Below are 26101 nucleotides of genomic sequence, written 5' to 3' on the forward strand. Positions count from 1 at the left end.
GCAGAATGATTTCAGAAAGGCCTGGAGAGACTAAGTGAAGATGCTAAGTGAAGTGAATAGAACCAGTAGATCTGGCAACAGATGCACATACATGGCCACACCAAGATTATAAAATGATTAATTCTGATGTATGTGGCTCTTTTCAACAATGGCATGATTCAGGCCAGTTTCAATGATCTTGTGATGAAGAGAGAGCTATCTAGATGCCCCCAGAGATAGGACTGTGGGCACTGAGTATGGATAACAATGTAGTATTTTCTCTATTTTTGTTATGTAATTGCATTTTGTTTTCTTTCTCATTGTTTTTTTTTTCCTTTTTGATCTGATTTTTCTTGTGCATCAGGATAATTGTGGAAATTTGTATAAAAGAATTGCAAAATTGCAAATGTTTAACATATATTGGATTACTTGCCTTCTAGGGGAGAGATTGAGAGTAAGGAAAAAAAATGGAACACAAGGTTTTTCGGGGATAAATGTTGAAAATTATCTATGCATATATTTTGAAAATAAAAATATTCAATAATATATATACATATATATATATATACACACACTAACTTTTTGCTCACACTGTGTGAATTTCAAATAAACAAACAAAATTAATTAATTCATTTGGAAAATATAGTTTAGATCTGAAGTATCAGTGGCCATATAACTAAGCAACACTACTAGATATTGCTCAAATAAGATTAACATTTTATTGGGGGAACATTTAAGAAAATAAATAAAAATATAAATGAACATAGGTAATGGAAATGTGTATTTTCCAAGTCAATAATTAGTCTGTATGGATCAAATATACTTAATGGATTATTTTTATTTAACATCATTGGTTTAAACAGTTTGATAATAAAAGCAATCTCTGACATCAAACACAGTGAAATAAATAAATTCATTTCAGTACAAAACAAACATTTAGTGAGTATATTGTCTTTGAAAATGAATGTGCTAATTATTGGAAGAGATTTAAATTTTACATAAGATCAATCTTCTTGGAATATATTTATATGCAGGTATCAATAATCAGAATATCAAATAGTGCATAATGAACGCTAATTCATGAAATTCGAGCAATGTGTTATGTAAATTTGGAGAGAAATTATTGATTGTGAATATCAAGGGAAGATAGTAAGGAGGACATGTTATTGCAATTGTACACTAAGTAATGCATAATTCAGCAGAGAAGAGGGAGAAAAATGATGACATGTGATATATGAAAACATGTAATATAAGTTAAGAAGCTGGGAAGAATAGAGTTTGCATATGTAGCTGTTGGGAAGTTCAGACTCATTCTGTTTTTCTTGGTGTTGACAGAAAACAAATATGACATCATGATTCAAAAGGTCAATGTCAACTATATCTGATGGTTCTCCCATAGGTCAGGCAAAAATAATCTATTCAGAATAGCTGTAATTAAAAGTGTATCAGGGTTGTAATATAAATCAGAATTGAAAAGTAAAGTGGTGATATATTGTGAAAAATTTATATCTATACAAGTGTTGGTAGTCACAAGTCATCACAGAAAACAGCAGATCCATAGTTATATAGATTAGTATTATCATATAGCATCAGGCATGCTAGATCAGGCACTAAAGTCAGAGATTTTAAAAAGTCTTAAAGAAGTTACTGGTATTTTCATATTTAATAGTCTTCATTCTTCCTTAATTTTTGGAATATTACCTTGTCTTTATTTAACAACTGACGCTAGCAATAGACTTCCTCGTTGCCCTCAGTACCTTGAATAGCAATGTTTTGAAGTCAATTTGATAGCATATTAGCCTGAAGAGGTCAGAGATTTTGAAAGTAAGGATTTGGCCACAATTAGGGAGTAGAGGACTTGGCTATACCAACAGATTCTAGAGGAAAAAAGAAAACTTTAGTAGCCAAGAAGAAGGAAGATTAGAGAGGAAAGAAACTTGAGCAGAGAAGCTAATTAAAAGTTGTTACACTCAGTACAAAGTACAGTTGAGATGCGATGCTGGAGGACCTGAATTATGGTTATAGCTACTTAAGCAGATAAAAGCAGAAGTGATAAGTTTTGGTAACATTTTATTTTTAGTATGTAGAGATGAGTGGGATTGAAACATTTAAGATGAAACCAAGGTTGACATAATGGAAAATTTTGGAATAAGAAAGTTTGAAGATGAGATACTACAAGTGGAAAGATAACACATTTTTATTGTTATGAGCCAGAACTTGAAATAGGGCACTAAGTGGATTTGAGGAGACAATGGTTAAATCTAGTTTAGCATTGATTTAATCCTACAACAAATAATGGTTTCCTAATGATATAATGATTGGTGTATACTTAGTGTAGAGCATATAAATAAAAAGCTCTCAGGGCCAAAAAAGACAAGCACACTAGAAGCTTTCAGAGGCTGAGAGAGATTCATTCTATCATCCATCTTTGTGGTGGCTGGAGGCTGAAGCACGAACCTTTGGATTCAGGGAAATTCAGAAGCCATAGAAGGCAGGTGGGAGCTCAAGCTCTTGGAAACAAGGAGAGAGATAGGCCTCTATAAAAGCCAACAGGGCCCCAGGAAAGGCAACAAGACTTTGAAAGAGGCAATAAAGGATTTGGACTTTAACCCTTGGCTACTCATGTGGTGATTACTGAACTGAAACAAAGGCTGCCTCCAGATTCCCCAAGACAGGGGGCCTCAAACTATGGCCTGTGGGCCAGATGCAGCTCGCTGAGGACGTTTATGTGGCCTGCCTATGGCAAAATCAGACCCAAAGTGATGTTCGACCTAAACTCGTGTTAGCAACACACACTTCCAGCACTGGGCTGAGGCGGCAGAGACAGAGTGTGAGGCACTCCAACAGTCTGAGGCACAGTGAACTGTGCCCCTTTTTAAAAAGTTTGAGGACCACTGCCCCAAGAAAACCTCAACAGAGAACATTACATTTTAGAGAGAACATTACATGTTATGATCATTTTGAGTTTCAAATTTCTGCATGATATTTGGTTTAACATATCCAAAAGTTCAAGACTAAAGTTCAGAAAAGAGAATAGGGCTACATATATAAATTTGGGAATCATTTAAATGTAGATAATAACTGAAACCAGAGAAGATGATGAAATCATGAAGTGAGATAATATGAAAACAAAAGAAAAGAAATTAGGACAAAACTGTGGGCAATAATCATAGCTAATCAAGTGTTTAGAAAGCTAAATAGCACAGAGGATAGAGAATCAGTACTGAAATCAGAAAGACCTGAGTCCAAATCCAGCTTCAAACACTAACTGGGCAAGCCACTTAAGTCTGTTTGTCTTAATTTCCTCTTCTGTAAAATGATCTGAAGAAGAAAATGGCAATGCTCTCCAGTATCTTTGCCCAGAAAACCCTAAATGGAATCATGAAAATTTTCACATGATTGAACAACAGCAACAAAATCACAAGACTAGAAAGGGAAAGAACTTAGATATGAACTTAAGTCCTCTGACTTTTGCCTTCCTATGCAATAAAAACATTACCACGTAATCAGGTTGGGAGTAGGAAGAGACAATTTTATTTTATTTTATAAAAAGAGTTTTCCACACCCAAACCAACTGATCTTTCTCTCTGCTTTGACCTAGAATTGTTATGAACAAGCACAGTTTTCTCAGTTATTACAAGAGAAATATTATTATATAGAATTTTCACATGCTTTTGAAGTATTTGGTCTGTGTAGGCCATCTTTCCTAAATATATACCCTGGGGACCTATGCTATACTTTCAAACTGATTACATTCTTAGAGGAAATAGGACAGATGCTTCTGGGAAAGACAACCTGGAAAGGCCCCATTTTGCCAACTACATTTAATTGAAGTGTATCTATTTATAAACAACTGGAGCATTGTATCAGTCATCAGAAGCAAATAAAGCAGTAAACAGCCACTGAGGTCTCTAACTCTGAAGTTATCCTGTGGACCTTTGTTTGCATGAGGATCTGAGAGGCAACTGAAGAATATTCAAGCCCAATAACAGTTATAACAGATGCCAACTCTGATTAGGGGTTATTGTGGCACCCCTATGCCCTTCCATCAATTATAGTTGGCACCTCACCACCTTTAACAGAGACTCCCGAATAATACCATGTTGAATTACACTCTTGGTTTCCTTTTCTTCTTCTTCTTTTTTCTTTTTTTTCCTCAAGGCTGCGAAAATAATTTCCTGGGCCTCTGAAATCTATTTTCCAAGAGCACTTCCACCTGCCAAACTAATTAACAAACAGCATCCCTTGGGCAAGCAGCATGTTTTGTTTGCATTCAATTCCCAAAAAATGTTTTGAAGGGAAATACTTTCTCCTAAGTAGATAACCATCTGGAGAACCAAGAAGACTCAATTTAGGAGTAACCTACTTTTCAAACCACTCTATTTCTAGTGTCTACTTAGATAAATAATAGACTCCCTATGCCTGCAGTAAGGAAGACCTGAGTTCAAATTTTATCTTAGATACTTACTAGCTGTGTGACCCTAGGTAAGTCTTGTAACTTCTGCCTCAGTTCTGTGTGGGATAATTCCACAAGGATATCTTTAAAAAGAATGAAACTTCAATAGAGAGGCAAAAAGAATTTCTTTCTTTCTCATGAGAAAGAGTACTTCCCATATGCGTTCAGAAACAGCATGCAAGGAGTACAAATAACTCAACAAAGTACAAAACGTTTATCCCTAATTCAATACCCCATCCCCTGGCTCTTCCTCCTATTTCCTGGTCTTCAGAACTTACAATCTGAACTTGGGAATTTCCCCCAGCAACAATAGAAAAGAGCATAAAATAAAGTTACTTGCTCAGCACCAAAGGAGTGGTCTGGAGAGGAAGCAAGGTCTGGGGTAAGAGAATCTTGCTAATTATGGCTCCTCATCCTTCTTTTATCTGATTTATCATTAGTCACAAAAATAATTGTTTAGACAAGTGGTTGTCATGTAAGATTGTAAACATTTTATAAAAATGTTCTTTATGCTTCCTGAGGGGGCTTCACTCTTTAGGTATTCTATTGGTTTCCTTCAACTACAAAATGAGGATAATGATAAATTCTGAGTTGGATTATTGGGTTATTGAGTTTAATTGTACAACAAATTTGTTGAGGGTCAGTACTGAAGATATTGTATGCATTGACCCATAAAGTATCTGGAAGCTGAATTTTAGAGAAAATAATACCTCAAAAATTATTGTGTCTTGAAACGTCCAATTACATGTCCTGTCCTATGTTTCTTTTTGTGTTTCTTATTACTAAAATTCAGGATTGTTTCTTGACTCTAAAGCCAAGGGAGTGATAATATTTGGTCACCAATATCCTACTAAGACAGAAAGGAAGGTCATTTTGAGTAGGAGGGGAGGGGGTCTCATTCATATAAATAACAGAAAGCCATCTTCCTCCTCAGTTTACATTTCTGGCTGGGAACAAGAATGCTGAAACAAGTCATTACTTTAATCTGTGATCTGATTGGGATCATTCCTTCCTGTGTTTTCTTGTACCTGGTCCAATGAATCATAGAATCATGCTTAAGGAATAGGAAAGGACTTTAGATCCAGACTTCTCTCTTTATATGTGAGAAAACTAAGACTCAGAGGTTGTGACCCCCTTGGGATTCAAACTCATGTGCTCTATTGCAAAATGTAGCATTACCTGTACTGTGCCATGATATCACAATATACATGGTAACAATATCATCTCCTGCCTAGAGGAATAGTTGAACTGGAGCCATCTAATAAAACAAATGAAAAAAATAGAAAAAAAAAAAAGTAGGGCAGAGCCAAGAAGGCAGGAAGTAGACACATCTCCATCTGAGATGTGGTCCTCCCAGTGGCCCATCAAATCAACAGTAGAGTAAGTCTCTGAAATGGTTTTGGAGTGATAAAACCTACAAACATTAGAAGTTCAACAGATTTTCAGAAGATACTTTGGAGGAACTTGATAAAAAGCCTGTTTTAATAGAGAAGTGAGAGAGGTTGCCAAGCCCACATTGCAGTGCAAGAAGGCCAGGGCAGAGAACCAGGGAGGTCCAGCTTCCAAGTATTGAGTTATCTACTGCAAGGCTCTTAGGTTACTCTGTCCTAGTTGCAATACAATGGTTTAGTAGATTTGCTGAGATGCACCAAAAAGCAAAAGCAAATGGCAAATTGTGAGCTACTGAGCCCCAGAAGAAGCAGAACCTGGCCAAGCCTTCCCAAGCACAATAAGCCAGTGAGCAGCTCTGGCTCCAGGGCAAATTAAAGTGTCCGTTACCCCTTTTGTCTTAAAAGCAGACTTCACCCTTTTAAAAATAGCAAAAAAAAAAAAAAAAGCCAAAAGAACTCTGCCCACAAACAACTTTTGTAGAGAAAGAGAACAAGAGAATTCAAACTGTGAGGATGGTAAAGGCAAATCAGCTTCAGATGAAGTCCAAAAAGGTGATATGAGTTGGTCACCATTTCATAAGTCTCTTTTTTTTTATTAATTATAGATTTTATTTAACAGATATATGCATGGGTAATTTTACAGCCCTGACAATTTCCAAACCTTTTGTTCTAATTTTTCCCCTCCTTCACTGCCCTCCCCCAGATGGCAGGTTGACAAATACATATTAAATATGTTAGAGTATAAATTAAATACAAAATATGTATACATGTTCAAACAATTGTTTTGCTATACAAAAAGAATCAGAATTTGAAATAGTGTACAATTTGCCTGTGAAGGAAATCAAAAATGCAGGAGGACAAAAATAGAGGGATTGGGAATTCTATGTAGTGGTTCATAGTCATCTCCCAGAGTTCTTTCACTGGGCGTAGCTGGTTCAGTTCATTACTGCTCTATTGGAATTGATTTGGTCCATCTCATTGTTGAAGATGGCCACATCCATCAAAATTGATCATCATATAGCATTGTTGTTGACGTATATAATGACCTCTTGGTTCCGCTCATTTCACTCAGCATCAGTTCATCTAAGTCTCTCCAGGTCTTTCTGAAATCATCCTATTGGTCATTTCTTACAGAACAATAATATTCCATAATATTCATATACCACAATTTATTCAGCCTTTCTCCAATTGATGGGCATCCAATCAGTTTCCAGTCTCTGGCCACTACAAAGAGGGCTGCCACAAACATTCTTGCACACACAGGTCCCTTTCCTTTCTTTAAGATCTCTTTGGGATATAAACCCAATAGTAACACTGCTGGATCAAAGGGTATGCACAGTTTGATAACTTTTTGAGCAAATTGATCAAAATTGCTCTCCAGAACAGCTGGATGTATTCACAATTCCATCAACAATACATCAGTGTCACTATTTTCCCACATCCCCTCCAACATTGCACATTATCTTTCCCTGTCATTCTAGCCAATCTGATAGGCGTGTGTAGTGGTATCTCAGAATTGCTTAATTTGCATATCTCTGATTAATAATGACTTGGAGCATCTTTTCATATGGCCAGAAATAGTTTCAATTTCTTCATCTGAGAATTGTCTGTTTATATCCTTTGACCATTTATCAATTGGAGAATGGCTTCACAAGTCTCTCTTAGAGAAATTCAAAAAGATCATAAAAGAGAGAATAAAAATGGGGAAAGAAAATGAGATTTTTGCAAGTGGGTATGGAAAAGGAAAAAAAAAATCTCTGAAGAAAACTCTTTAAAGATAGATGTGATGAAACGGGAAAAATATATAACTCCTCACAAAAGAGATTTGATGAATGGAAAGGGAAAATTACATCTTACAACATAGATATGAAAAAGAAAAGAATTCATTAAAAAACAAAATCTGTGAAATGGCAAAAAAGTGCAATGTACAAAACACTTCATATTTAAGTTCAATTAGGCAAATGCAAAAGGAGATTTAAAAAGCTAACTGAAGAAAATTAAATCATTAAACATTACAGTTGAAGAGATGAAAGTTAATGAATTAATGAGACCTAAAAAATAAGTCAAATAAAACCAAAAATATAAAAAAAATAGAAGAAAATGTAAAATACCTCATTGGAAAAACAAATGACTTGGAAAATACAACTGGAAAAGACAATCTTAAGAATTATTGGGCTTACTGACAGCTATGATGAAAAAAAAAGAGTCTAGATGTCATCTTTCAGGAACTCATCAAGAAAAACTGCCTGAATGTCCTAGAACCAGAAGGTAAAATAGCCATTAAAAGAATACACTTATTAAGCAGGGTAAAGGGCTGGAGAGACTTATATGAATTGATGCTAAGTGAAATAAGCAGAACAGGACAGCATTGTACACAGCAACAAGAAGATTATATGATGATAAATTATGATAAACTTTTCTCCAACAGTTAGAGGATTCATACAAGTTCCAATATTCTTGTGATGAAGAGAATTATCTTCACCCAGAGAGAGGAGTGTGGGACCTGAGTGTGGTTCTCAGCATAGTCTTTTCACCCTTTTTGTAGCTGTTTGCTTTTATTTTATTTTCTTTCTCCTTTTTTCCTGTTTTCTTTGAGTTTTTTCTTGTGTGGCAAAATAATTGAATAAATATGTATGGATATACTGTATTTAACATGTATTACTACCCTTAAGGGACAGGTCAATTCTCTGAGAGTCTCTACAGCTGTGGATCATAACATCTGAAGGAGTTGCAAGGCAGCTTTTACTAACACAGGTGTTGTGGACTGGGAATTAGATAAACTAGAGGCAGAGGGAAGAGCAGAGAGATCAGACAATTCAAGGCCCCACAGGAGGCTTTGGCTGGGGTTTGTGACACTTTCACTGTTCAGCCTTAAACCTCAGCGCAGTTGCTAGGCAACACAGTGGGGATTCCACACTGGACACTCCTCACAGCACAGCCTTGCTAACCACCTCTGAGGCATTTTCTAGAAGGGTGGAAGAGAACTCTATCCCAGAGCTTTCTCTTAGCTGAGACACAGGGTTGTTGGATTCTACCCCCGGGCTGGGAGGAAGCTGATAAATTTCTTGTCCAAGAGCAGACCCCCACAGAGTTTTAACAATGAGTAAGAAGCTGAAGAAAATGATTTACACCTTCTATACAGAAAAAGATTGGGTATCCAACCCTGAGGAGGCGAAGAGCAGATGAAACCCTAAAGGGGAATGGTACCAGCCCCCCCCTCACAAAACTCTCTCCTGAAAGAGATTATTAAAAAGTTAAAAGAATTTGAAGAAAAATGGAGAAAGGAAAGAGAAGCTGTGACAGAGAATAACAACGTGCTGAAATTTGAGTTGGAAAAAATAAAGAATTCACAGGAGATGCAGGAAAACTAAATCTGTGGATTAGAAAAGGTTAAAAAATCACAGGAAAGTAGGATTTCTGAACTGGAAAAGATAAAAAATTCCCAAGAAAGTAGGATTTGTGATTTGAAAAAGGAAATAAACTCATTAAAAAAAATAGTGAAATGGAGAAAAAAAATTCAACAGAGCAAAATAATTCATTTAAAAATTCTATTGGACATATACAAAAAGAACTAAAAAAATGTGAATGAAGAAAATAACTCATTAAAAATCAGGGGACTGAACAATAGAAATCAATGATTCATTGAGAAACCAAGAAGCACTCAAACAAAAAACAAAAAAAAAAAAAAAAAAAAAAAAAGAAAAGAAAAGTTGGAGAATAATGTCAAATACTTACTGGGAAAATTTATAGACCTGGAATATAGATCTAGGAGAGATAATTTGAGGATCATTGGATTTCCCAAAAATTGTGATTAAAAAAAGAGCCAAGATTCTATTTTACAGGAAATCATCAAAGAGAACTGTTGAGAGATAATAGAAACAGAAGGGAAAATAGGCATTGAAAGAATTAATTGAACACCTTCTGAAAAAGACCCTAAAAAAATAACTCCACGGAACATTGTGGCTAAGCTGCAGAACTACCAAACTGAGGAAAAAGTATTGCAAGCAGCTAGGAAATAAAACAATTCAAATATCAAGGTGCCACCATAAGGGTAACTCAAGATCTGGCTGCCTCCACATTAAAAGATCGAAGGGCCTGGAACCTGATTTTCTGAAAGGCAAAAGAACTAGGATTGCAACCAAGAATAAATTACCCAGCTAAGTTTAGTATTTTCCTCAATGGAAGAAGATGGTCATTTAATGAAACAGAGGAATTCCATTTGTTTCTAAGAAAAAATTCAGACTTAAACAAAAAAATTGATCTACATCCACAAGACTGAAGAGAAGCAGAAAAAAAGGTTAAAATAACTCTTGAGAACTGTATTTCTGTTGCGGATATACAGAAAGTCCACATGGATAATTTGAGTTTACTGATATAACATAAAAAGGGAAGTAGTAAAGGGAAGGGGATAGTATCAGATAAAGGGAAAGGAGATATAAAAAGAGGGAAACTACATCCCAGGAAGAGGCATAGAAAATATACCACATCTCAGGGAATTTAGAGAGGGGGAGAAATACTGTGTGAATCTTACTCTCATCAGAGTAGACTCAAAGAGAAAATAATTGACATATTTGATTTTCAGAGAATTCTCTCTCACCTCAATATAAGGGGGGAGAGGAAAAGGAAAAAGGAAAAGGGGAATAAGGGAAGGTACAAAAAAGGGGAAGGGATTTAAAAGTAGGGAGGAGGGATACTAAAAAGGGAGGGCTGTGCATTACAAGTGGGGTCCATAAATTAAATACTGGGGAACGGGTTCAGGGGGGACAAGGGGAAAAAAAGCCTAATCAGAGGATAATATGATGGCAGGAAATAAACAATTTGTAATTTTAACTGTAAATGGGAATGGGATGAACTATTAAATGGAGGCAGACTGGATCAAAAATCAGAATCCTACAATATGTTGTATACAGGAAACACACTTAAAGAAGGGAGATGTATACAGAGTAAAGGTAAAGGGTTGAAGCAGAATGTATTATCCCTCAGATGAAGCCAAAAAAGCAGGGGCAGCCATCCTTATCTCAGATCAAGCAAAAGCAGAAATTGATCTAATTAAAAGAGATAAGGAAGGAAACTATACCCCTTTAAAAGGTAGCATAGATAATTAAGCCGTATCAATACTAAACATATAAGCACCAAATGGTATAGCATCTAACTTCCTAAAGGAAAAGTTAAGAGAGTTGCAAGAAGAACTAGACAGCAAAACTATAATAGTGGGAGATCTCTACCTTGGACTCTCAGAATTAGAAAATCAAACCAAAAAACAAATAAGAAAGAAATTAAAGAGGTAAATAGAACATTATAAAAACTAGGCATGATAGATCTTTGGAGAAAACTGAATGGTGACAGAAAGGACTATACTTTCTTCTCAGCAGTTCATGGAACCTATAAAAAAAATTGACCATATATTGGGACATAAAGATCTCAAAATTAAATGCAAGAAGACAGATTTAGTAAATACCTTCTTTTCAGATCACAATTCAATAAAAACTATATTCAATAAGAAATTAGGGGTAAATAGACCAAAAAGAAATTAAAAATTAAATAATCTCATCTAAAGTGGTAATAAGAGGAAATGTTATATCTTTAGAGGCTTCCTTGAATAAAATAGAGAAAGAGAAGAGTAATGAATTGGGACTGCAACTTTAAAAGCTAGAAATAGACCAAATTAAAAAACCCAAGAACTTGAAAACTAAACTTGAAATTCTAAAATTAAAAGGAAAATCAGTAATATTGAAAGTAAAAAAAAAAAAAAACTATTGAATTAATAAATGAAACTAAGATTTGGTTTTATGAAAAAGCCAATAAAATAGACAAAACTTTGGTAAATCTGATCAGAAAAAGGAAAGAGGAAAATCAAATTGTTGGTCTTACAAATGAAAAGGGGGATCTTTCCACCAATGAAGAGGAAATTAGAGAAATAATGAGTTACTTTGCCCAACTTTATGCCAATAAATTTGATAAATGAAATGGATGACTGCCTCCAAAAATATAGGCTTCCTAGATTGAGAGGAGGAGATAAACTGCTTAAATACTCCCATTTCAGAAAAAGAAATAGAACAAGCTATTAATCAACTCCCCAGGAAAAAATTCCCAGGACCAGATGGATTTACATGTGAATTCTAACAAACATTTAAAGAATAATTAGCCACATTGTGATATAAATTATTTTTAAAAATATGGGATGAAGGAGTCCTACCAAACTCCTTTTATGACACAGACATGGTACTGATACCTGAAGCAGGTAGATTGAAAACTGAGAAACAAAACTATAGACCAATCTCCTTCATGAATATTGATACTAAAATCTTAAATAAGATATTATCAAAAAGACTTCAGAAAATCATCCCAAGGATAATACGATATGATCAAGTAGGATTTATACCAGGAATGCAGGGCTGCTTTAATATTAGGAAAACTATTAGTATAATTGACAATATTAATAATCAAATTAATAAAAAACATATCATTATCTTAATAGATGCAGGAAAGCATTTGATAAAATCCCACATCCATTCCTACTAAAAACACTTGAGAGTATAGGAATAAATGGACTATTCCTTAAAATAGTCAGGAGCATATATTTAAGACCTTCAATAAGCATAATATGTAATGGAGATAAACTGGAACCCTTGCCAGTAAGATCAGGAGTGAAACAAGGTTGGCCAGTATTAACATTACTATTCAATAATGTACTAGAAATGCTAGCCTCGGTAAGCATTTCGAGAGTCGAGAAGGAGATTAAAATAATAAGAATAGGTAATGAGGAAATCAAACTGTGACATCTTTGCAGATGATATGATGGTATACTTAGAGAACCCCAGAGATTCTAATAAAAAGTTATTAGAAATAATTCACAACTTTAGCAAAGTTGCTGGATATAAAATAAATCCACATAAATCCTCAGCATTTTTATGCATCACCAACAAAATGCAACAGCAAGAGATACAAAGAGAAATTCCATTCAAAACCACTGTTGAGAGTATAAAAAATTTGGGAATGCATCTACCAAAGAAAAGTCAGGAATTATATGAGCAAAATTACAAAACACTTGACACACAAATAAAGTCAGATTTAAATAATTGGAAAGACATTCAGTGCTTGTGGATAGGCCAAGTGAATATAATAAAGATGACAATACTCCCAAAAGTAATCTATTTATTTAGTGCTATACCAATCAGACTCCCAAGAAACTATTTTAACGATCTAGAAAAATAACAACAAAATTGATATGGAAGAATAAAAGATTGAGAATTTCAAGGGAATTAATGAAAAAAAAGTTAGATGAAGGTGGTCTAGCTGTATTTGATCTAAAGTTATATTATATAGCAGCAGTCACCAAAACCATTTGATATTGGCTAAGAAATAGACTAATCATTCAGTGGAATAGGTTAGGTTCACAGGGCAAAATAGGGTACAACTATGACAATCTAATGTTTGACAAACCCAATAATCCCAACATTTGGTATAAGAATTCATTATTTGAAAAAAAAACTGTTGGGAAAACTGGAAATTAGTATGGCAGAAATTAGATATGGATCCACACTTAACACCATATACCAAGATAAGATCAAAATGGGTCCATGATTTAGGCATAAAGAATGAGATCATAAACAGATTAGAAGAACAGAGAATAGTCTACCTCTCAGACCTGTGGAGGAGGAAGGTTTATGACCAGAGGAGAACTAGAGATCATTATTGATCACAAAATAGAAGATTTTGATTACATCAAAATCAAAATCTTTTATACAAACAAAACACATGCAAACAAAATTAGAAGGGAAGTAACAAATTGGGAAAATATTTTTACAGTTAAAGGCCTCTTTTACAAAAGTCTATAGAGAACTGACCCTAATTTATAAGACATCAAATCATTCTCCAATTGATAAATGGTCAAAGGATATGAACAGACAATTTTCAGATGATGAAATTGAAACTATTTCCACTCATATGAAAGTGTTCCAAATCTCTACTGATCAGAGAAATGCAAATTAAAACAACTCTGAGACACCACTACACACCTGTCAGATTGGCTAAGATGACAGGAACAAATAATGATGAATGTTAGAGGGGATGTGGGAAAACTGGGACACTAATACATTGCTGGTGGAGTTGTCATTCTGGAGAGCAATTTGGAACTATGCTGAAAAAGTTATCAAACTGTGCATACCCTTTGATCCAGCAGTGCTACTACTGGGGTTATATCCCAAAGAAATACTAAAGGTGAGAAAGGGACCTGTATGTGCCAAAATTTTGTGGCAACTCTTTTTGTAGTGGCTAGAAACTGGAAAATGAATGGATGTACATCAATTTGAGAATGGCTGTGTAAATTATGGTATATGAATGTTATGTAATATTATTGCTCTGTAAGAAATGACCAGCATGATGGATACAGAGAGGCTTGCAGAGACTTATATGAACTGATGCTGAGTGAAATGAGCAGAACCAGAAGATCACTATACACTTCAGCAGCAATACTGTATGAAGATATATTCTGATGGAAGTGGATATCTTCAACATCAAGAAGATCCAGCTCACTTCCAATTGATCAGTGATGGAAAGAAACAGCTACACCCAGAGAAGGAACACTCGGAGTTGAATGTAAACTGTTAGCACTATTGTCTTTCTACCCAGGTTACTTATACCTTTGGAATCCAATTATTAACGTGCAACAAGAAATTTGGATTTACATACTATATTGTATCTAGATTATACTGTAACACATTTAATATCTATAGGATTGCTGTCATCTAGGAGAGGGAGTAGAGGGAGGGAGGGGAAAATTTGGAAAAATGAATACAAGGGATAATGTTATAAAAATTACTCATGCATATGCACTGTCAAAAATTATAATAATAAAATTAATAAAAAATAAAATAAGACAAAATATAAAATATTTGTTAGTTTATATGAGAAGTCAAAGTCAGGAACCATATGAACACCAAACAGTTTTCACATAAGTTAAATAAGATCTAGTCCATTAGAGTAATATGAGGTACTCATGCGTAGGCTGAGCAAATATAATGAAAATGACTGTGCTACCTAAATTAACCTACTTATTTAGTGCCGTACCAATCAAACTCCCCAAATTTTTTTTTTTTACAAATCTAGAAAAAATGATAACAAAATTAATCTGGAATAACAAAAGTTCAAGTATTTCATATTAATTAATGAAAAAAAATGCCAATGAATGTACCTTACTGTGACAGACCAGAAACTGTATTATTAAGCAAAGGTCATCACAAATTGTTTGGTACTGGCTAAGAAATAGAGTAGTCAATCAGTAGTATAGGTTAGCTTTACAGGACAAAATAGGCAATGGCAATAATAAACTAATGTTTGGCAAACCCAAAGACCCCAGCTTTTGGGATAAGAATTCACTATTTGACAAAAACTGCTAGGAAAATTAGAAACTAGTATGGCAAAAACTAAATATTAAGCCATACCTAACACTGTTTAGCAAGATAAGGTCAAAATGAGTTCATGATGTAGACGTAAAGAATGATATTATAAATGAACTGGGGCACTTATTTTCTGTGGATTTGTGAATTGATACATCCATTCTGGAGAGCAATTTGGAATTATGCCCAAAGAGCTATCAAAATATCCATACTCTTTCATCTAGCAGTGTTTCTACTGAGCTTATATCTTACAGGATGAGATTTTACATTTACACATGTGCAAAAAAAAAAAAAAAAAAAAAAAAAAAGTTTGTGGCAATCCATTTTGTAGAGGCAAAAACTGGAAACTTTAGTTGGATAATGGCTGAATGGTATATGAATATTATGAAATATTATTGTTCTATAAGAAATGATAAGCTGGATGCTTTCAGAGAGCCCAGGAGAAATTTATATGAACTGATGTGAAGTAAAATGAGCAGAACCTGAATATCATTAAACATGGCAACAACATGTGCAATTATTTTTAATAATCAGATGCTTCAGGCCAGTTCCAATAATCCTGTCCTGAAGAAAACTTTCTAGACTCAGAGAGAGTATTATAGGAATTGAATGAGAATAACAACATAGCATTTTCACTCTTTTCATTATTATTTGCTTAAATTTTATTTTCTTTCTCATTTTTATTCCTTCTTGATTAAATTTTTCTTGTGCAGCAAGAAAATTTGTATACATAAGTATGGATATTTTGGAGTTAACATATTTTTTTGCCAGGTATAATATATATAGAATTACTTAACATATTGAGGAGTGGATGAGGGAAAAATGGTAAATTGGAACAAAAGATTTTGCAAGGGTTAGTGCTGAAAACTTGTCCACACATAGGTTTTGAAAATAAAAAGCTTTTAAAAAGAAAAAGAAAAAAGAAAAAAAAAAAAAATATATATATATATATATATATATATATATATATATATATATATATATATATATATAATATTTCATTTGAAAAACAACTGACCTGGAAAATAGATCCAGGAGAATATTTTAAAATTATTGGTCTACCTGAAAGTCATGATCAAAAAATGATCTTGAACATATGCTTTCTTTTTTCTTTTTCTGTTTTTTATTATAAAGCTTTTTAATTTTCAAAACATGTGCATATCCATCAGCATTAACCCTTGAAAAATCAGGTGTTTCAATTTTTTCTCCCCTTATCTACAACTCTCCTAGATGGCAAGTAATACAATGTTACACATGGTAAAAATATACTCAGTTCCTACAGTCCTCTTTTTGGTTGTAGATGGCTCTCTTCATCACACAATCATTGGAAGTGACCTGAAAAATGTCATTGTTGAAGAAAGCCATATCCATAAGAAATGATCATCACTTAACCTTACTATTGCCATCTACAACAAATATGTTTCTTTTTTATATCTGTCTCTATCTCTATATTTTTGTAAAGAGTTATATGCTTTTTCCATTTCTAAAAAGGTAAAAAGAAATCTTGAGAGCTATATTTCTGCAATAAAGATATGTAGAGACCAGATGTATAATTTGTCCTAGAAAATAGAGGTGGAAAGAAAATTATATCATAAAAAAGTGTAAAGTGGTGGTACTACATATCATGAAGAAGCAAAGGTAACCTATTATATCTGAGAGAAAGAAAGGAGGGAGATGAACACAGTGTGTATCAATAGACATATTCGATTTATGGTGAAACTTCTTCTACTTCATTGAAAAGTGAGACGGAAGGAGTAAGCTAAGGGGAAGGGAATACACAAATTGTGAGGAAAAGGGGTAAAATAAGGGGAGGAACTTTAAGGTGGGGGAGGGATACTAAAAAGGGAGGGCTGTGAAAAGCAAGTGGTGCTCACAAGTTTAATCCTGGGTAGGGGGGTAAGAGGGAAGGAAAGGAGAAAAGCATAAGCAGGGGTTAACAGGATGGCAAGCAATATAGAATTAGTCATTCTAACCATAAATGTGAATGGGATAAACTCCCTCATAAAGAGGAAGCAGTTAGCACACTGGATTAAAAGTCCGAATCCTACTATATGTTGTTTACAGGAAACACACCTGAAACAGGGTGATACATTCAAACTAAAAGTAAAAGGGTGGAGCAGAATCTATTATGCTTCAGGCAAAACCAAAAAAGCAGGGGTAGCCATCCTCACCTCAGATCAAGTAAAAACAAAAATTGATCTAATTAAAGAGATAAGGAAGGGCATTTTGTCCTGCTAAAGGGTAGCAAAGATAATGAAGCAGTATCAACAGTTTACATGTGTTACAATATAACATAGATACAATACATGTGTGTAAATACCATTTTCTTCTTGCACAATAAGCATTAGATTCCGAAGGTACATGTAACCCGGGCAGATAGATATTAGTGCTAACAATTTACATTCACTTCCCAGTGTTCCTTCTCTGGGTGTAGTTATTTCTGTCCATCATTGATCAACTGGAAGTGAATTGGCTCTTATTTATGTTGAAGATTTCCACTACCATCAGAATATATCCTCATACAGTATTGTTGTTGAAGTGTACAGTGATCTTCTGGTTCTGCGCATTTCACTCAGCATCAGTTGATGTAAGTCTCTCCAGGCCTCTCTGTATTCCTCCTGCTGGTCATTTCTTACAGAGCAATAATATTCCATAACCTTCATATACCATAATTTACCCAACCATTCTACAACTGATGGACATCCATTCATCTTCCAGTTTCTAGCTACAAGAAAAAGAGCTGCCACAAACATTTTGGCACATATATGTCTCTTTCCACTCTTTAGTATTTCTTTGGGATATAAGCCCAGTAATAGCACTGCTGGGTCAAAGGGTATGCACAGTTTGATAGCTTTTTGGGCATAGTTCCAAATTGCTCTCCAGAATGGCTGGATTCTTTCGCAACTCCACCAGCAATGTATTAGTGTCCCAGTTTTCCCACATTCCCTCCAACATTCATCATTATTTGTTCCTGTCATCTTAGCCAATCTGACAGGTGTGTAGTGGTATCTCAGAGTTGTCTTAATTTGCATTTCTCTCATCAATAGTGATTTGGAACACTCTTTCATGTGAGTGGATACAGTTTCAATTTCTTCCTCTGAGAATTGTCTGTTCATATCCTTTGACAATTTATCAATTGGAGAATGGTTCGGTTTCTTATAAATTAGGGTCAGTTCTCTATATATTTTGGAAATGAGACCTTTGTCAGAACCTTTGCTTTTAAAAATATTTTCCCAATTTGTTACTTCCCTTCTAATCTTGTTTGCATTAGTATTATTTGTACAGAAACTTTTTAGTTTGATGTAATCAAAATCTTCTATTTTGTGATCAATAATGATCTCTAGTTCTCCTCTGGTCATAAATTCCTTCCTCCTCCACAAGTCTGAGAGGTAGACTATCCTCTGTTCCTCTAATCTATTTATTATCTCCTTCTTTATGCCTAAATCATGGACCCATTTTGATCTTATCTTGGTATATGGTGTTAAGTGTGGATCCATATCTAATTTCTGCCATGTTAATTTCCAGTTTTCCCAACAGTTTTTCCAAATAATGAATTTTTATAACTAATGTTGGTGTCTTTGGGTTTGTCAAAGATTAGATTGCTTTAGATGTACACTTTTTTGTCCTTTGTATCTAATCTGTTCCACTGATCTACCGTTGTGTTTCTTAGCCAATACCAAATGGTTTTGGTGACTGCTGCTATATAATATAGCTTTAGATCAGGTACACTTAGACCAACTTCCTCTGAGTTTTTTTTCATTACTTCCCTTGCAATTCTCGACCTTTTATTCTTCCATATGAATTTTGTTGTTATTTTTTCTAGGTCACTGAAATAGTTTCTTGGGAGTCTGATTGGTATAGCACTAAATACATAGATTAGTTTCGGGAGTATTGTCATCTTTATTATATTCGCTCGGCCTATCCAAGAGCACTGAACGTCTTTCCAATTATTTAAATCTGACTTTATTTTTGTGGCAAGTGTTTTGTAATTTTGCTCATATAATTCCTGACTTTTCTTTGGTAGATAGATTCCCAAATACTTTATACTCTCAACATTTTTTGGGAATGAAATTTCTCTTTGTATCTCTTGCTGTTGCATTTTGTTAGTGATATATAAAAATGCTGAGGATTTATGTGGATTTATTTGTATCCTGCTATTTTGCTGAAATTTTGAATTATTTCTAGTAGCTTTTTAGCAGAGTCTTTGGGGTTCTCTAAGTATACCATCATGTCATCTGCAAAGAGTGATAGTTTGATTTCCTCATTTCCTACTCTAATTCCTTGAATCTCTTTCTCGGCTCTTATTGCCGAGGATAGCATTTCTAGTACTATATTGAATAGTAATGGTGATAGTGGGCAACCTTGTTTCACTCCTGATCTTACTGGGAAAGGTTGTAGTTTAATTCTGTTGCATATTATGCTTACTGATGGTCTTAAATATATGCTCCTGATTATTCTAAGGAATAGTCTATTTATTCCTATACTCTCAAGAGTTTTTAGTAGGAATGGATGTTGGATTTTGTCAAATGCTTTTTCTGCATCTATTGAGATGATCCTATGGTTCTTATTAATTTGATTATTAATATGGTCAATTATATTAATAGTTTTCCTAATATTAAACCAGCCCTGCATTCCTGGAATAAATCCTACTTGATCATAGTGTATTATCCTGGAGATGATTTTCTGAAGTCTTTTTACTAATATCTTATTTAAGATTTTAGCATCAATATTCATTAAGGAAATTGGTCTATAATTTTTTTTCTCAGTTTTCGATCTACCTGGTTTAGGTATCAGTACCATGTCTGTGTCATAAAAGGAGTTTGGTAGGACTCCTTCATCCCCTATTTTTTCAAATAGTTTATATAGCATTGGGGCTAATTGTTCTTTAAATGTTTGGTAGAATTCACATGTGAATCCATCTGGCCCTGGGGATTTTTTCCTGGGGAGTTGATTAATAGCTTGTTCTATTTCTTTTTCTGAAATGGGATTATTTAAGCAATTTATCTCCTCCTCTGTTAATCTAGGGAGCCTATATTTTTGGAGGAAGTCATCCATTTCACTTAAGTTATCAAATTTATTGGCATAAAGTTGGGCAAAGTAACTCCTTATTATTTCTCTAATTTCCTCTTCATTGGTGGAAAGATCCCCCTTTTCACTTGTAAGAGTATCAATTTGATTTTCCTCTTTCTTTTTTTTTTTGATCAAATTTACCAAAGGTTTATCTATTTTATTGGCTTTTTCATAAAACCAACTCTTGGTTTTATTTATTAATTCAATAGTTTTTTTACTTTCAATATTATTGATTTCTCCTTTTAATTTTTGTATTTCAAGTTTAATTTTTGGTTGGGGGTTTATCATTTGGTCTTTTTCTAGCCTTTTAAGTTGTAAGCCCAATTCGTTAATCTTCTCTTTCTCTATTTTCTTCAAATAAGCCTCTAAAGATATAAAATTTTCCCTTATTACTGCTTTAGCTGCATCCCAAAGATTTTGGTATGATGTCTCATCATTGTCATTATCTTGGGTGAAATTGTTAATTGTTTCTATAATTTGCTCTTTCACCCAGTCATTCTTTAAGATGAGATTATTCAGTTTCCAATTACTTTTTGGTCTATTTACCCCTAACTTTTTACTGAATGTAGCTTTTATTGCATTGTGATCTGAGAAGAAGGCATTTATTATTTCTGCCTTCCTACATTTAATTTTGAGATCTTTATGTCCTAGTATATGGTCAATTTTTGTATAGGATCCATGAACTGCTGAGAAGAAAGTATATTCCTTTCTATTGCCATTCAGTTTCCTCAAAATGTCTATCATACCTAGTTTTTCTTATGTTCTATTTACTTTTTTAATTTCTTTCGTTTTTGTTTTGTGGTTTGATTTGTCTAAATCTGAGAGTGCAAGGTTGAGATCTCCCACTATTATAGTTTTACTGTCTATTTCTTCTTGCAACTCTCTTAACTTTTCCTTTAGAAAGTTAGATGCTATACCACTTGGTGCATATATGTTTACTATTGATATGGCTTCATTATTTATGCTACCTTTCAGCAGGATATAGTTTCCTTCCTTATCTTTTTTAACTAGATCTACTTCTGCTTTTGTTTGATCAGAGATAAGGATAGTCATCCCTGCTTTTTTGGCTTTACCTGAAGCATAATAGGCTCTGTTCCAACCTTTTACCTTTACTCTGTATGTATCTCCCTGCTTTAAGTGTATATCCTGCAGACAACATATTGTAGGGTCTGATTTTTGATCCAATCTGCTATCTGTCTCTGTTTGATGGGATCGTTCATCCCATTCACATTTACAGTTAAAATTACTAATTCTGTATTTCCTGCCATCATATTATCCCCAGATTATGCTTTTTCCCTTGACCCCCCTGATCCCCTCCCCGATATTTAATTTACAGACCCCCCTTGTGATGCGCAACCTTCCCTCTTTTTTTTAGTATCCCTCCCCCCTCCCTCCAAGTCCCTTCACTTATTCTCCTTTTCCTTTTCCCTTTTCCTCTCCCCCCTTTTATTGAGGTGAGAGAAAATTCTCTGAAAAACAAATATGTTAATTATTTACTCTTTGAGCCTCTCCTGATGAGAGTAAGATTCACACAATAACTCTCCCCCTCACTAAATTCCCTCAGATATGGTGTATTTTCTATGCCTCTTCCTGGGATGTAGTTTCCCTCTTTTTATCATTCCTTGCCTTTTTTCTGAAATGACCTCCTTCCCTTTACTACACCCCCCTTTTTTATCTTTTCCAATTCAGAAATCCTACTTTCCTGTGTTTTTTTAACCTTTTCTAATTCATAAATTTTGTTTCCCTGCATCTCCTGTGAATTCTTTATTTTTTCCAACTCCAATTTCAGGACATTGTTATTCTCTATCATAGCTTCCCTTTCCTTTCCCCATTTTTCTTCAAACTCCCTTAATTTTTTAAGAGTCTCTTCTAGGAGAGAGTTATGTGATTGGGGGCAGGAATCGTTCCCCTTTGGGTTGTTATCTGCTGACTCTCTGCTGTTAACTTCCTTGGGGTTGGATACCCGCTCTTTCTCTGTGTAGAAGGAATCTATGGTTTTTCTGGCTTTTTTGTTCATGTTTATAAAATCTTTTGGGGTCTGTCCCTGGGGTAGGAAATTATTTATTTACTTCTTTACCAGCTTCCTCCCAGACGGAATGGATGCAGTGGCTCTTGCACCTGAGCTAAGATAGAGCTCTGGGAGAGAGTTCCCCACCCCCTCCCTGGAAGTGCCTCAGAGGTGACTAGCACTGCTGTGCCCCGAGGGCGCTGTGTTTTAGTGGCTTCTCTGAGGTTGAGATTGAACAGTAAAGACGGCACAAAGCCTAGCCTATGCATCCTGGTGGGGCGGGAAAATGTGGTCCCTAGTTCAAAGGTTCTGCTTCTCTGGGACTTCAGGACCTGAGTTCCACTCCCTCCAGCTACGCTAGGCAGTGTGTGTTGCCTTGGGCCGTATCCACCCACTTGTCAATCTCTTAACTATTCTCAGGTGGGAACTGAGGCCACACCCCATGGTGCCAAGATCTGCTGAGTCACCCCCAGTGTCCTGGAAAATCTAATCTATCTGAATTTTTAAAGTATTTTAGATTTCTCTTCTGAACTGCTATATTATAAGCAGAGAAGAGCTAACAGCCTGTGCCAAATTCCTTTATCTCAGTGGCTTCTCTGATCCCAGAGCCCTTCCCAGCGCAATCGGCGCAGTATGCTAGCACCCAGCCATCTGTGCTGGCCTCTCTTCTTCCTCCCCTGGGAACTGACCTTTTCTGTTGAAACTCCAGATTCTCTTCAGCTGGTAAGTCGTGCTTTCAGTCCTTGTGGTATCTCTCAGTCCAGGGCTATTTCTGAGGCTGATTTATCTAATTGGTTGTGAGGGAGTGAGGATGTTCAGAGAGTCGTGTGTTTCTTCTCCGCCATCTTGGCTCCGCCCCCCCAGCATCTAAATTTTAAACGAGAAATTAAGAGAACTGCAAGAAGAAATAGACAGCAAAACTATAATGGTGGGATATCTCATCCTTGCACTCTCAGAATTAGATAAATCAAACCACAAAAAAAATAAGAAAGAAGTCAAAGAGGTAAATAGAAAACTAGAAAAGTTTGATATGATAGATCTTTGGTGAAAGCTAAATGGAGACAGAAAGGAGTATACTTTCTTCTCAGCAGTTCATGGAACCTATACAAAAACTGATCATATACTAGGGCATAAAAACCTCAAAATCAAATGCAGTAAGGCAGAAATAGTAAACGCATCCTTTTCAGACCACAATGCAATCAAAATTACATTATAATAGTACATTACAATAAAAAGTCAAGGGAAAATAGACCAAAAAATAATTGAAATCTAACTAATCTTATACTAAAGAATGATTGGGTAAAACAGCAAATCATCGACATAATTAATAACTTCACCCATGAAAAAGAAAATAATGAGACATCATACCAAAATGTGTGGGATACAGACAAAGCTGTAATAAGGGGAAGTTTTATATCTCTACGGGCAAACTTGCATAAAATAGAGAAAGAGAGGGCCAACGAATTGGGCTTACAACTAAAATTGCTAGAAAAGGAACAAATTTAAAACCCCCAGACAAACACAAAATTTGAAATTCTAAAAATAAAAGGTGAAATTAATAAAATTGAAAGTAAAAAACTATTGAATTAATTAATAAAGCTAAGAGTTGGTTCTATGCAAAAACCAACAAAATAGACAAACCCTTAGTAAACCTGATTAAAAAAAAGGAGAAAAAGGAAATTGTTAGTCTTGAAAATGAAAAAGGAGAACTCACCACTAATGAAGAGGAAATTAGAACAATAGTTAGGAGCTACTTTGCTCAACTTTATGCCAATAAATTTGATAACTTAAATGAAAAGAAAGAATACCTTCAAAAATATAGCTTGCCCAGATTAACAGAGGAAGAAGTAATTAGTCTAAACAGTCCCATCTCAGAAAAAGAAATAGAACAAGCTATTAACCAACTCCCTAAGAAAAAATCCCCAGGACCAGATGAATTTACATGTGAATTCTACCAAACATTTAAAGAACTAACTCCAATGTAATATAAAATATTTGAAACAATAGTGATTGAAGGAGTCCTACCAAATTCTTTTTATGACACAGACATGGTACTCATACCTAAACCAGGTAGATTGAAAACTGAGAAAGAAAACTATTGAACAATCTCCTTAATGAATATTGATGCTAAAATCTTGAATAAGATATTAGCAAAAAGACTTCAGAAAATCATCGCCAGGATAATACACTATGATCAAGTAGGATTTATAACAGGAATGCAAGGCTGGTTTAATATTATGAAAACTATTAGTATAATTGACCATGTTAATAATCAAATTAATAAAAAATATAATATACATATATTCTATATATATATATATATATGTATATATATATATATAATATATATAATAAATATAAAACAAATTATAACGAGTATATATTTAAAACCGTCAGTAAACATCATAGTTAATGGCAATAAACTAGAACTTTTCCCTGTAAGATCAGGAGTGAAACAACGTTGCCCACTATCACCATTATTATTCAATATAATACTAGAAACTCTAGCCTCAGCAATAAGAGCTGAGAAAGAGATTCAAGAAATTTAGAGTAGGAAATGAGGAAATCAAACTATCACTCTTTGCAGATGACATGATGGTATACTTAGAGAACCCCAAAGACTCTGCTAAAAAGTTATTAGAAATAATTCAGAATTTTAGCAAAGTTGCAGGATACAAAATAAATCCACATTATACATTACCAACACAATCCAACAGCAAGAGATACAAAGAGAAATTCCATTCAAAATAACAGTCGATAGTATAAAATATTTGGGAATATATCTACCAAAGGAAAGTCAGGAATTATATGAGCAAAATTACAAAACACTTGCCACAAAAATAAAGTCAGATTTAAATAATTGGAAAGACATTCAGTGCTTTTGGATAGGCCAAGCAAATACAATTAAGATGACAATACTCCCTAAACTAATCTATGTATTTAGACTCTTAAGAAACTATTTTAATGACCTAGAAAAAATAACAACAGAATTCATATGGAACAACAAAAGGTCGAGAATTTCAAGGGAAGTAATGAAAAAAAAATTAAATGAAGGTGGCCTAGCTGTACCTGATCTAGAACTATATTATAAAGCAACAGTCACTAAAACCATTTGGTATTGGCTAAGAAATAGACTAGTTGATCAGTGGAATAGGTTAGGTTCACAGGGCAAGATAGTGAATAAAAATAGCAATCTAGCACTTGACAAACCCAAAGATCCCAACTTTTTGGATAAGAATTCATTATCTGACAAAAACTGCTGGGAAAACTGGAAATTATTATGGCATAAACTAGGCATGGACCTACATTTAACACCACATACTAAGATAAGATCAAAATGGGTCCAAGATTTAGGCATAAAGAATGAAGTCATAAATAAATTGGAGGAACATGGGATGGTTTACCTCTTGTACTTGTGGAAGAGGAAGGAGTTTGTGTCCAAGGTAGAACTAGAGACCATTATTGATCACAAAAAAGAAAATATTGATTACATCAAATAACTAAGTTTCTGCACAAACAAAACTAATGCAAACAAGATTAGAAAGGAAATAACAAATTGGGGAAAACATTTTACAGTTAAAGGTTCTGTTGAAGGCCTCATCTCCAAAATATACAGAGAATTGTCTCTAATGTGTAAGAAATCAAGCCATTCTCCAATTGAGAAATGGTCAAAGGATATGAACAGACAATTTTCAGATGATGAAATTAAAACTATTTCCATTAATATGAGTTTTCCAAATTACTATTGATCAGAGAAATGCAAATTAAGACAACTCTGAGATATCATTATACACCTGTC

At 34.4% G+C, this 26101-nt stretch overlaps 1 long non-coding RNA gene across 1 annotated transcript in view; it reads right to left on the reverse strand.

Annotated features, from left to right (window-relative positions):
* The window catches only part of LOC141546785 (uncharacterized), a 57303-nt gene that overhangs the window by 9573 nt on the left and 21629 nt on the right, over positions 1–26101 (reverse strand). The window contains exon 2 of the long non-coding RNA XR_012483419.1: positions 22992–23169. This is a non-coding gene — a long non-coding RNA (uncharacterized LOC141546785). The remainder of the gene's footprint in view (positions 1–22991; positions 23170–26101) is intronic.

This window comes from Sminthopsis crassicaudata, chromosome 6 (assembly GCF_048593235.1).
Source record: "Sminthopsis crassicaudata isolate SCR6 chromosome 6, ASM4859323v1, whole genome shotgun sequence".
Classification (NCBI taxonomy): domain Eukaryota; kingdom Metazoa; phylum Chordata; class Mammalia; order Dasyuromorphia; family Dasyuridae; genus Sminthopsis; species Sminthopsis crassicaudata.